Genomic DNA, 12,756 nt, shown 5'->3' with positions numbered 1-12,756 from the left:
GCCCAAGAGGGCGCGTGTAGCATCAAACAAGCTCAAATCCTGAGCTACAGCCTTAGCACAAAACTTGTGAAGGAGAGAAAAACGTATGGATTGTCACCTTCATGTACGCATTCATTTTTCAGAACTTGATGTCACCAAATAAGAACGCCATAAAGTGGGAGAGGAAAGCAGAAAGAGCTTTCTGCTTAATACAGACTAAACTACCGCCGTGGGAAGGCAGCCTGTTCAGATGACGCCGCTGAGCAGATTGTACCGCCGGTAACTTCAGTTACAGGGTGCAAGAAGAAGCGTCACGCTTGCTTGAGTTATCTACCACAGCTTAACGTTAGACAGCCAAACACAGGAATTCCTCAGCGCAGCGGGGGGGGGGCGGGGGCGGGGAAATCTTTGCTGGCACGTTGCAATAGCTTATGACAAAAACATTTCTTCCATTGTGGGGATGAGAGAGAGTCTCCCTTAGAGTGAACACTCACGATTCTTCAGTATTGCACGTCCCAAACAGCAAAGGAGAAAAAACATTGCAAAATGGAGATGTTTTGGAGTATTTAAAAATCAGTATGTTAAAAGTTGCTAACACTAATTGCTTCTTACCATGGAGAAACAGTACTGATACACCCTCCAGCATAGGTTGTGGGAAGCATCAGTTCAAAACCCCCCCTCACAGAGGGCGTTTCATCTCTGCTTTGGTTTTACAATGATAACACATATCAAACAACAAACTGTTCTGGCTTCTGAGTTCCACTTTAACACAGCACAGTAATATTTGTGTATATGGACTTGTCTTTTAGCTGTGCCAAAGTGTTTCACTGAGTGCCTCTAACGCAATTACAAGGCAAGCAAGCAGCAGGGAACGAGAAAAATAGGTATAGCAAAGGTGAAAAGCTATTTCAAATGCAATTTGAAACAAGACAGAGAGTCAACAAGAGACAAAATAAGGTTGTTCCAGGTGGTGGAGCTGCAGAAGAGAAGACACTTAGCCAGCACAGATAGCTGTGAAAGCAGAGAAGAGACCAGGGTGAGACAAGATGGGCCAAAGGAGAGTGTCAGAGACTGACCTTGCAGGATGCTACACAGAAGGGCTGTTAGCACAGAGGAGATGAAAACAAAGAAAAAGCAGTTTGACAGGAGAGGAAGGAACCAATTCTGGTTACGTGACTCTGACAGGCTGCTGCTGCAGGTTACACAGACGCCAAGAAGTCTAAAGGGTATCAGGTCATTAACAGCAGAGAGGAGAGCTGTTTCCGTGCCGAAGAAAACCAGACTATTAGCCCCTCAGAACGCCTCGGTGCAAAAGGTGTTTCTGACTCCTAGCGATGCAGAGCCCCACGATTCTGCCTGCAATGGCTACGGGCTTCAGGAAACAGTTTTCTCTCTGTTAATATCAACATTGCAGCTTATAACCAGGGTTCAGGGCTCTTGAAGGATTAACTAAGGAAGGAATTGGCTTCGCAATCTAGTTTATAGGGAGAATGTTACAGTCATTTTTGTAACTGCACAAATTTGATTAATTACAAAGTATTTGTTATAGCCTTTCAATTTAAATTGTCAGTCACTCAGAGACTGCTGTGTGACAACAGGCAACTCTGCCTGCTTCTGAGGGAATAGATTTACTACAGCAAGAGTTAGAAAAAGAGGTTTACCTGGTACTAATCACCAAGAACACAGCATACCTTCATGGTAAGAAAGAAGCCCTGCCATCCTTCCACAATCCAACACTCCTCACCATAACCCAGCATGCTCCCCGTGGCTCCAGCTGCGTTGTATTTATGTTAGTCATGCCCATTCTTGACAATTTAGCGACACAATCACTGCTACCTTTTCCCACCTGCTCTCCCTTGCTCAGATTACTGCCTTTGTCATCCCTTTTTTCTGCCATGCTTTTGGTGATCTTCTCATTGCTCACGGCTTGGAACATGCAAAAATGTCCACTGGTGTAAGGGAAGTCTTTGGACTGCTGTCAGTGGGTCTATATGTGGGTGACACGCAGGTCTCTGTTTTAAAGTAAGGCACCCTGGCTTCATGTGGGGTTCTGCAGTGGACCAAAAGTCAGCAAAGGCGTGAAATACAAGGGTGTAGAAACATTGAAAAACGAAGAGTTCAATTAGACTAAATACAAACTTCTGTGCTCTGGGGGAAAAGGATGTTTTGTGATTACAGTTCTCTGTTGAGATTTAGCAGGGACTGGTCCAGTGCCTGCCACATCCACAAGCTGCTGGTGAAGCTCTGTGCAAATCATTTCGTCTTTCCGTGCTCTGTCCCTTAGTTCCCTGTAGGTAAATGGGGATCAGAGAGACTGGCTGTCTTCCAAGTTTGCTGTCATGATATATCAAGAAATGTTCGGGATGTGGTTGGGTCCTGCACCTAAAATGGTGCTATCACATATAGTACCTGGGACAAGAATAAGCAGACTTTCTAAGAGGATCTTGTTTTAATAATGCTACAGAGTAAAGATACCTGAATTATACTGTATTCTGCTGCTGCGAGACTTTAGGTAAACTGGTCCTGTAGCCGAACCCAAACATCTGCTGAAGCCAAAGAAGTTCAGGCAGAGCTACGCTGCAGGCGGTCCCACCATGAAATGTCATCTCGAGCTCCTTGAACCATCAGCGCACTTTTGCCAGACTCTTGCTTTCCCCCAGGGGTCCCTGCCTGGAGCAGGTTCCTTGTCCCGCCTTGTCCCCGCTCCCAGGGGAGAGCCCACCGCTTGGCACCACCGCCTGCTTGCGGCCCTTCGTCCAGGTGGGTCCAAAAGCGAGAGCAAGACTTCAAATGGGAAACCCTTCCAAACAGCACCGCAAAACTTTTGTTCTGACTTGAACCTTTCTGTGTGGCTGCTTAAAAATTTACAGTTACCTTATTCCTTTTTTTTTTCCCCCAGAAGAATCAGTAAAAAAACTTTTTTTAAAACCTTGCAAGACATCATTTTTGAAAGCATTTCTTTAATGGAAAATTAATTACTACCGGGTCAAAAAACACTAATTATACCATTCTCTCATCTTAATACTTAGATATCTCAAAGAAAAAAAAAACAACCAAACCCAAAAACATATATATGCTGTTTCTATCTGTGTTTATTTCACTGAAATAATGTTTTCAAATTGAAAGGAATGAAGGGGTGCGGGAAATATTGAAAAGTCATGAATCAATTTCAATCAATTTTAATTCCAGTATAAGAGGAAGTAATGCCACTTGTCGAAAACAAAGCAATCATTTCTGACAGCTAAATTTGCAAGAGACTTATTGCTGTCTGGAGAGAGGTAAAGCTGGATGCTTTCCTCCTTCTACCTCCGCATTAATTGACTTTCAGTGCCGTTTGATTTATTCTGGTGAAGTTTCTCTGTGTCCTGTGACTCCAACTTTTCTGCCCTTAAATCAGCACTGCCACACAAACAGAATTATATTTTTTCCCAGAGTTTTAAATCGAAACTTGGACTTGGCTTTGCAAAAATGTATGCAGCTGTTTTGTGTAAGTACTTTTCTTTAGGAAAGATATCTTGATTTAAAACAGTTGTTAGGGAATTTTGGAATAATAGCAAGGCTAGAATAAAACTAAAAATAAGGATAAGATCAGAAAGAGTATCAAGTCCCACTTTTGTGTCATTGTACTGTTTTGTTTCTTTTTAACAAGCTGACTTTTCTGGCCTGTGTGTGCATTGTGGTTGAAATAAGCCACAATCCTCTTAAAACACATACTCACCGTTTAGCACCCAATAATCATTTTGGCTGGTGGTTGCCTAAACATCTTACTAACTGATTCCCCCTGAAATCTATGAGGGCTATGGATTTTACATTCATGTATTAGGAAGTTGAACAATTTTACTTTTGCTACTACGTGAAAAGGCAGGAGCCTCCTCCTTTGGAGGAACACCATGAGGACTCACAGCCCTCCATGAAGGTTTGCAAAGAGAACACCCCAGTGGGTGCAGGAGCCTGGGAGGGGAGACCCGCAGCGAAGGAGTTTGCCCAAGTACCTTCAGGGTCTCGACCCCAGGCCTTGGCTTTCGCCCGTTCGTTTGTTTACAAACTGCTTCCTCCACATAACGACGGGCTCAGGTAAACAACAGAACAAACATCCGGTTGGCAAACAACATGGAACATCGGCTTCATTCAATAACATATTCAATGCCAATCTTTTTTTCATTACAGATTTCAGGTTTTTGAACTGAAGAGGAAAAATCTGCTGCTCAGTGTAGCTGCTGCCTTACTCACATAGGCGAGACTCTGTCTGTACCTAAAAGTCGTTTTCTTCCAGACTGCGCCGTTGACTTTGGCAGCCGCGGGACTTGAAGGACACGTGCTTCCTTGTGCCTGTGCTGGAATTGTTACCAGCAGCGATCAAATATCTTTTTTTTACTGTTATAAGCAATTCTGAACATAGATGTTTTAAAATTAAAATGCATTAACCTCTTATTTATATCCGCAACATATCTTTTCGTAAGGCAGTTGGAAGCAAGTCAGGTTTTCCGCCAGAAACGGAATGCTGAAAGTAAAGAGGTTAAGAGGGTCTAATTTCAATCTAACAAGAGTCCGGTTTCAAGCTCTCAACCAGCACGGCCGACAAACACAGGTCTGTCTCATCCACACCCCAGTGGGTGTCAGGAGCCCTGGACTCCCAGGGGCATTGAAAAATCACTGAGGTAATAACGGTGGGAGAGCCTGGAAGTTTTGAATTTGGCTGGAGATTTAAAAAAAAAAAAAAAAAAAAAAAAAGCTGTGTGCACTACATTTAAAATATACAGTAGCAGAAGAGGATTTGACTCGGTAAATTAAAAATTTTGAAAATAAATTCGCTTACTATACTTGAGCAGCTAGGTGCCATTATAGCTCTGCCTTTTCTACAAAAGGTGCGTTTTGCGGATTTATTCATACACGTGAGGGAAAAGAGCTTGATCCGTGCCTCTGCGCCCATGACCTGTGTGAGTAACTCCTCGCAGCGCGGTGGGGGCGGCTGTAACGGCTCCTCACATCATTAGAGACTCATAGGACCGGGCCCATCTTTTGTTACGTATGTTGAGACTGAGATCACTGTAACGAGGAACTTTCACAACTTTTAAAATACCGAGAGACAAGTATTTCATCCTAGATTTCGCCCCCAAAGTCCGTCATTACCGGTTAACTAACGGTTCCCTCCAAAGAGAGCCCACAATGCAGAAGTATATTTTCAGACATTCAAGAGCCTGTCAACGTGACACCCGGCCTTCCAGGCAAATTCATTAGGCCAGAATTAAATACTTAGCGCGGAGGGAAATATAGGAAGAGAAACTTCAGCCTTTGTCACCCATACTTTTGTTAACCTAGACTTTGCCAGATTTGCAGCATGTCACAACCGGTGCTTGCCGGGGCCATTGAGGCACCAGGAATGCATTCGCTTTGTGAAGAAGTAGTTTCCGCTTGCATGTGACAAAGCAGCTAGCTGGCTAGTCAGCCTCAGTCAGTGTCTATTTATGGCAAAATGTCAAAAAAGAATGTCCTGCATTTGTGGCTCAACAATAATGAACATGGCTAAATCTGAAAATGAACAAAGGGAAGTGAACAGCTTTTTAAATCCTGAAGAACATTCGATTCTTGGTGTCCTTTTTGTTCCGATTGTTTGGGCTGAAGGCTGTGAAAGGACCACCTGTTGGGCTGCCATTTTGGGATTGTGCTAAATGCAGTGATTGCATGAAAGAACACTTTCCAAAATAACCTGGTATTATTATTCACTTATTTTATAGTAAATCTGCATTCAGAACCTGCAGGAGAGTATAAGGCTTTTTTTTCTAAGTGAAATTTAAAGCTGTAAGTTCTCTATAAACGCGCTTACTGCGGATGCATGATTTTATAGTGACAATCATGATACTTTAAAAGGAGCTCAATTAAACCTTTGACGCAGCAACAAGTTCCTCTGTAATAGAAAACTAGCCTTTTGAAGAAATAAATATAAGATGAAGGAGAGATTAAGTTATACAGGACTGAGTATCTCTGAGGATTTCGTTTGCCAGGACTACTTGCACAAAATGTAACTTCAATATTTATTTTGCTCCTGGCACGAACTTGAAATTGTCAGCGATGCCAATTATTTTCAATGTCTGTAAGAATGTTCTTGGGTGTGATTTGCTTTTGCTCAAAAGGCTGCACTGAATTGTGCTAGAATCTTACTGAATTTTGAGGAAGTTTACCGTAAACCAATATAAACATTCCATTTAAAAATATGAAAGATGTACTCATTTTTCTAAGGGTTTTTTTTTTGGTAAAAGATACTTTATACAGTCAAGTAATAATGATTATTTACTTACTAAAATTAGGAGAAATGTTGCCCAAATTAAAAAAGAAAAGTAATTTGTGCTTTATAAACATCAATAATCCAAATGATATTTTTTAAGTTGAGACAGATGAATCCACACAGCTTAGTATCTTTAATATCATACATAAAAACTTCTATCTGCTTCCAATAAACATGCCCATTAACGTATTAACAAAGCAATTCTTTCCATGAGTGTTAAATGACCTTTGTTTAGAGCCAAAGTTAATAATGCTTGAAGTAGCAAGGAACAAAAGTGTTTTTGAAAATACGTTTTCTTTTTACATCCACGACGAGTTCTGACGTTACTTACGTAATCTCCCATATATTACCTTAATTTTTCTTAAATATAGATGCCTGCATAAGCTTATTGACACAGATATATTATTTAGCAGGATGAGCAACGAACCTTCTCTGTGTGCATCTGAACTTACACTCTCGCCTCATGCTACACAACACACATTTCCAAAAACTTTATATGACTTTTAGCTGGGAAAGGACTTCAGGATTGGAGCTGGGTTACACAATTAACTGGAGGGGTAGCAGAAAGGGAAGTCTACGTGAATAGCTGGATATATTTCCAGCTGTTTTCACTGGTTTCAATCACGAAAGTTACAGCTAAAACTCAGGAGTTAAAACTCTTGGGTTTTGCATCTTTTTCTTCCTCGGAAAAGTTAAGGCAGTTGTACGTCTGAAAACGAGCCATAAATACAGTGGTATACATAAGAGAGAGCTCATTTCCTAGAAATCCCCCGTATATTTTATACTAGGAGAAATGTAGCTTACTGTATCACTACCACTACTTTTAAAATTTAAAACGTGATTTTAAATATATCGCGAGGGGCTGAAGTGACTCTTATATAAATAATAGTTCTGTTGGTCAAACAAAATCGCTAGCCAAGCAGACTTTTACATGTGGACCGAACTATATTTCCTACATTAGAGAAGAATGAGTTTTTATGTGACTATCAGTTCAGAGGGGAGAAAAAGGTGAAGTGGAAGAGGGTACAATGCACAAGTATAAATTAATGTCTGGGTTTATTGTTCACTGTGCCATAAAGAGTCTGTACTACACACAGCTATTCCATTAGGGAATTATGGAAACTGAGGCTAGCGAGCAAAAATGACTTATGTCTGAATAAAAATATGTATCTTTGGGAGAGATACAATATGTTTGGAACCCTGAGGGTTAATGAGAGGTAAGCTGGTGAAGGGGGGAGAGGAGATAAGGGAAATAACAGAAGCTGAATAGATGAAAGAAGTGATTCAGTGGGAAGCATTGTTGATCACAGCTAGGTGTCAGAAACAAACTAGAAAAATGGGAACTGCTTTAACATTGGCAGGAAAATAATATATATATAAAAGAACTTATGCCACATACTAAAAAGAAAAGGAAAATAAGAAATAATAAAAGGCTTTCAGGCTTTCTTTGGGACGTGTCAATGAAAAATAATGCAAGCAAGCAAGAAAGAAAATGCTGAAATGGAATCCTCTCTGAAGGTATCTTGGGGAGAGGGGCTCATTGTCCCATCCCTTTCACATCAAGAATTTAATTTTGCATTCTCTTTGTCTGTCTTGAGACATACTTGCAGTTATTCTACGCTGGTTACTTTTTCTTTCTTTTCATCCACTTAGGTAGTCTACACTGGTGGGGAGACAGCCAGAATGGGAGAAATCTAGCCATGAATTAAATCATCCGGCTGTGCCTCGCCAATGTGATTTTTGCCTTAAGTTTGAACTGCGCTCAAAGGCAGAGCAGAATCCTTTTTCCTGAATGCTGGAGGGAACTGTAGTTCTTCTATTTCTCTCATTTTCCATTTCTGTTTTTAACATCTGTTTTTACAGGGAAATTATATCTATTTTGAGCATCCAGATTTCATTATGCTTCTGCTACACAGGATGCAGATATACCTTACAGAACTCGACTGCCTGTTTACCTGTTTTTCACTTTAGGCAACTTGAAAAAAGGTACCACCTTATATTTTCCCTCTGGAAAGACCTATGCCAAAATGGTCTTAGGAGAACATTAAAACTCCCAAAATGCCATTCGCTTTTTAGTGCTAGGGACGTTCCAGTTCCTACGTGTATTCTGTTTATACCCATCCCCCGTGAATTCCTAAGACAGTTTCTCTTATATTAAGCTTCTTTCTGGTGCCCATAGCAACACCATCTAGTACTGAAATGTTCCTGCAGGATTTGCAGGAGTCCTTTCAAAACAAGATGCTGATGCTGCAGTTATTGCACACCCAGCTACTTGTGTCAGATTCATAGTCCGAGGCCTCGGTTGCGTGTGGAAGGCAATTTGGCTGATCACCGACTGTCCTCACCATCGTTAGGGACAAAACGTGTTACATATGTTCTGTTTAGTTCGGGTTTTCTTCTCAGAATAACAACCAACTTGTTTATTTTTCGTAGTTTACGTAACTGTACAATTTCTCACGGAAGGTGGCGGGGTTTGGAATTTGAGACGATTCCGCTGTTTTATCTACATTTCTCCATCTGCAAATGCACTGACATCCAAATTGGCCTCTGCCCTCTGGCAGGTGGCTCTGGAGCCACTTTCTGATCTTGAGGGAAGTGGTGTGGAGTGGGAAAAGGCACATTTGTTTAAAAATCAAACTGGGAGAGGTTCATGGCAAGTCCCAATGGCTGGCGCCTGCAGCCCAGGGACTGTTACCAGAGCTTGTGTGCTGAGAGCCCAGGTCCCCTGGGACATCTGATAGGGGTCAGAACTGCCCTCATTGAGCTGGACCTTGGCAGGCAACCAGATACATGTGGTGGGGTGGAAGGGAAGTGCCCGTGCCTTTGCCACTGCTCCTGTCTCCCTGTGTGCATTGGGATTGAGGACACTCAAAAACAGCTGTGGGAGCTGGTCTGCCTCCATGCCTCTCCCCTGCACACTGGAGATGCCAGCGGATCTCCAGGGAAGTGGAGAAGGCTGAGGAGCTACCCCAAGGTGTGCTCGGAGCCTCTTAGGCCCCCCGTTTCGGATCTTCAGACTGAAGAGGAAAAACTCTTCTCCCAAGCACCAGAACCATGCCCACTGTCAGTACCAGTCATTTTAATGATTTTGGCTAAAAAAAGGAAAGGACGAGGGTAGTGATTGACACCACGCACTTTGTTCATTCATTTTGAACACCGCATTTCATTTAAATTCTGTGTTGTGCCGTGCTGCATGCTAGGAAATGTACCCTAGGATATTTTTAAATCTATAAAAGTTCAGTAAATGGAGACTTCCCTGCAGGACTCAGCTATTAAATCTTTGCTGGAAAGTGGGAGCCACGTCCATTAAAAAAATCATATTCTGGTGAGACTAATCACATCTTTGTACTACTAAAGTATGCTTGAATTCAGATATTAATCGCATAAATATTTGGCAGTTATACATCGTGTAGAACAAATGCCATGATTTGGCAGAGTTAAATGGCTCCTTATCTCTGAAGTTATCTTGAGAACGTGGAAATATTTGGGGCATGTGTTCAGGGCGAAGGCAGAACATTTGCCACGGTGAGGCAAGAAGAATCCCTTCCCTCGCCACCATTTAGCAAGAGAAAAATTCACCCGGAGCCCAGCTGCACCTTCCCTCTGCTGTGCCCCGCGCCGAGCAGGGGGGGCCTGGCCAGGAGCAGCCCCCCTGCCCGGGGACCACGCCAGCAGCGCTCCGAGAAGGAGCTGGATGTTGATGGCGGATATAATGTAGACATAAGGTTTGGGCCTTATGCCTACAGAAAGCGTGCAAGGGATGGTTACAGCCCCACCCAGCCCCGCTGGTGCTCCAAGAGATGCCTGAGGTGGTGGTGGCAAGGTGTCAGATTCAGGCACGCAGCAGGCTTATGCTCTGAACAGGAAAAAAAGGGAGATCTTGAAATTCCTTCGGAGGAGATGGGTCACAAATCATCCTCCTATGCTTCAGCACAGTCGTTCTGGAGCAGGAGTAAAGCTCTGCAAACCACGTCCTGAGGGGCAGCACGGGCACATTTCTTCCTTGCAGCCTTCACACATACTGTGCTAAAGGTTTAATTCTGAATAAGCAAGAATTCAATTCCAAGTTTAATTCGGAATTCTACAGCTAGTTAAAGAAAGAAAAAGTTCTTTATGAGTCAAATACCCTTTTCAACTTGCAAGGAGATATGAGTGACTTCTAACATTACTACTGGACAATCATATTTGTATCTGATGTCATTCTTCCTGCGCAGTGTTAAATCCCCTATTACCGACAATTAAGTCCTTTTTCGGTCATTGCTATGCTGGCTTGAGCAAAATCAAGATCTCACAAAATTTCCTTTGTTTCAAGGATGGCAACCTAGTGAGCATATCTAGCCCATGGGATGGTTTCTTCCACCCTCCTGGGAATATTGCTTGGGCAGAGGAAAGCAAAATCGGGGGTAATATCACGCACGTTGCTGAAACGGAGGGTTGGAGGCAGGGAGGGAAGGACGAATTTGCAGCCCAGCTTGGATCTGGCAGGATTTCTTTGATCATTTGATCAAGAAATGCTGCATTAACACTTCTATACTGGATGGGCTCGGAGCACCAGGTTGGAATTAGAAGTGGCATCCAAACATATCAAATTGGTTGATCTCAGCTGGCACAGACAGGACTAAAGAGGAGTTTTAAACAACACAGATCAAAAAAATCCAGGCCAATGCATTTGTTTATGAACCCAAGGGCTAGAAAAATAATTTTTTACAATTGATTTATGCTGAATCTTAGGTTTTCATCCTGGGTTTCGGGGTTTTTTTTTGTACTCTCTTTTATATCTTATTATTAGGGAGTATTTCTTTTATGCAAAGGAATCCTGATGTTACACAAACCTTCAGGGCAAAAAATCCATTTTTCTTGTCCTGGGTTTTAAGTAGAAACTACAATTTGAAAGAATTATTTATGCTTCATTTTTTAAGAAAACTTTTCTTGTGAAGATACGTTAATCCTGCAAAGTTAACAAATCAGCCCGTTCACACCAGACTGCATCTTCCTTGTGTTTGAGATTCTGTGGTTTGCTATTTAGATCTCAGAAAGGTCCAAGATGTGGGGCCCGATTCATCACTGCATTAATTTTAGTTTTCTCTTGCATAAAGCTGTTGCTTTTGAGTTAATTTAAATTAGTACAAAAACTTTTCAAGACACATGCTGCCTCTTTCTGAATATCTAGAAAGTCCCTGGCAAAAATCAGAATGAATTTATTCTCAAGCTAGTTTCTAACAATAATAATAAATCACATCCAAAGTTGTTCGTGTGCATGTGAAGGCAACACGTACTTTATTTAAAAAAAAAAAGAGAGAGGAAAAAGTAAAAACAAACAAACAAACAAACAAAAGAAAAAATCGCAAGAATGATTTAATTGGAGAGCAAAACTGTGTAACTCAGGGCTGTCAGGTTGCTCTCAATGCTAAATCTTGTCCCAGTTCTTAATCCCGGCTGGTAGTCTGTGTTTCTTGCAATGGAGATCCTTGCCCCCCATTTGAAAAACTGTTTTGCTACCTGTAGGTGCTTCTGAGAGAAAACCTGGGGTTTTGCCCAGCTATCGTTCCCTTTAAAAAATTCTCGCTGCTGATAGTCAAAATCAATATTTACCAAGTCAAAAAATGCCATTCCTTGTCTGAACACTCCGTATGCTTGTACCCGGTTATAACCCATCCTTTTGTTATCACTTTGCTGAAGAAATGCAGGCTCTTTTCTGAAAATGATGAAAAATCAGAGTCCTTGATAGTAAAAGCTTTTTTTTTTTTTTTTAATAAGTAAAGCAGTAATCAGATATCTGATATACAAGTCTGGAGAATGAAGCTTAGTTAATTTAATAGGAACGGTGAGTTTCATCCGCTGAAATATAACGCTATGCAGATTAGTTGCTTTTAATCCCATTTAACTAAATCTCCCCGTTTCATTCTTTTAATCTTCCCTCATAAACAAATCCTTCCAACTTCTCAGTCATGTTTTCTATCCTCCTTGGAATTCCTCTCTATTTGTCTACATATTTTGAGCATAAAGAGAGGCCCAGGGTGAATGCGGGATTCTAGGAGGGATTCCGTCAGCATTGTGCTAAATCCGTAATTAAAAAGGGTTAAAGTTAATATATTTAAGCTACAACAGCGAATCCACTTGATCACACATGACAACAGAAGTATTTATAATTATAATGATTGTCTTACCTCTCAAATGGTCAGACTTAGAGTGTTTAATCTGTACAGATTTGTTTTCTCTAATGAAGATATTAAGGATATTTCCAAGGCAGTGCAAATTTCGCTTGAATTGGGGAAAGACAATTATCTTTAAAGGGTTTCAAAAATCTTATGCCCTGGTGATTTTGGTCTGCAAATAACAATCTCTCTCTTCTCCGCCTTCACTTTGGCACTGATCTTTCTGCCTCAGTGCAGCAGGACCCATACCTTACAGCGGTAGCCTCCGTACGCAGGCACAGAGCTCGCAGGACGATGCTCGGTAGCAACAGCAGCTGCAAAGGACATTTTCGAAACACT

Source organism: Larus michahellis, chromosome 4 (genome assembly GCF_964199755.1).
Source record: "Larus michahellis chromosome 4, bLarMic1.1, whole genome shotgun sequence".
NCBI lineage: Eukaryota > Metazoa > Chordata > Aves > Charadriiformes > Laridae > Larus > Larus michahellis.
This window is presented reverse-complemented; position numbering follows the sequence as displayed.